Consider the following 920-nt stretch of genomic DNA (forward strand, 5'->3'; position numbering starts at 1 on the left):
TATATTATCATGTAATAAAATAAAATATTATTATAGTTTAATTTATATGTATAATTTATTTTATGATATTTATTATATATTATTATGCAATATCACATACTATATTATATAATAGTACAACATATTTATTATAATATTATATAATATTTTAATAACATATATAGTAATTATAGTATAACGTATTTATTATAATATTATATAATATTTTAATAACATATATCATTATATAATATATTATATTAATTGTAGTTGATATTTTATTGTAACAATTATATTATAGTATAACATATTTATTATAATATTATATAAAATATTTTAATAATATATTATTATATAATATATTATATTAATTGTAGTTGATATTTTATTGTAGCAATTATATTATAGTGTATTATATTAAACCAATACAATAGTATAGTATAATATAATATAACATATTAAAATTAATAAATATGTTAGTATATTACATTTAATTATAAAATATAATATAATATAAATCATGTTATGTGATTATATTATATTATATTAATATAATAAATTTATTATTGTACTATAATATAATACATTTTAGATATTTTTTATATATCATAGTAATTATCATATAATATTATACTATATTTTAATTATAATATAGTATTTTAAATGATATTATATTAAATAATTTATGCCGTAATTTTAACCTATGACGGTTCTAATATATTAAATTAGATATTATGTTAAATACATTGTTTATATATTATATTATTTATTATATATATGGCATACTATTATAATATAATATAATAATTACTAATATTAATAAAATATTAGGACAAAATATAATATAATACTATAGTTTATAGGTTAATGACTATCCTTGTCATAGGAGGGGATTTCCTCCTATGACGTCTCTAAAATCACATGATTGAGCGATATTGTGG

This window comes from Asparagus officinalis, chromosome 1, assembly GCF_001876935.1.
Source record: "Asparagus officinalis chromosome 1, Aspof.V1, whole genome shotgun sequence".
NCBI lineage: Eukaryota > Viridiplantae > Streptophyta > Magnoliopsida > Asparagales > Asparagaceae > Asparagus > Asparagus officinalis.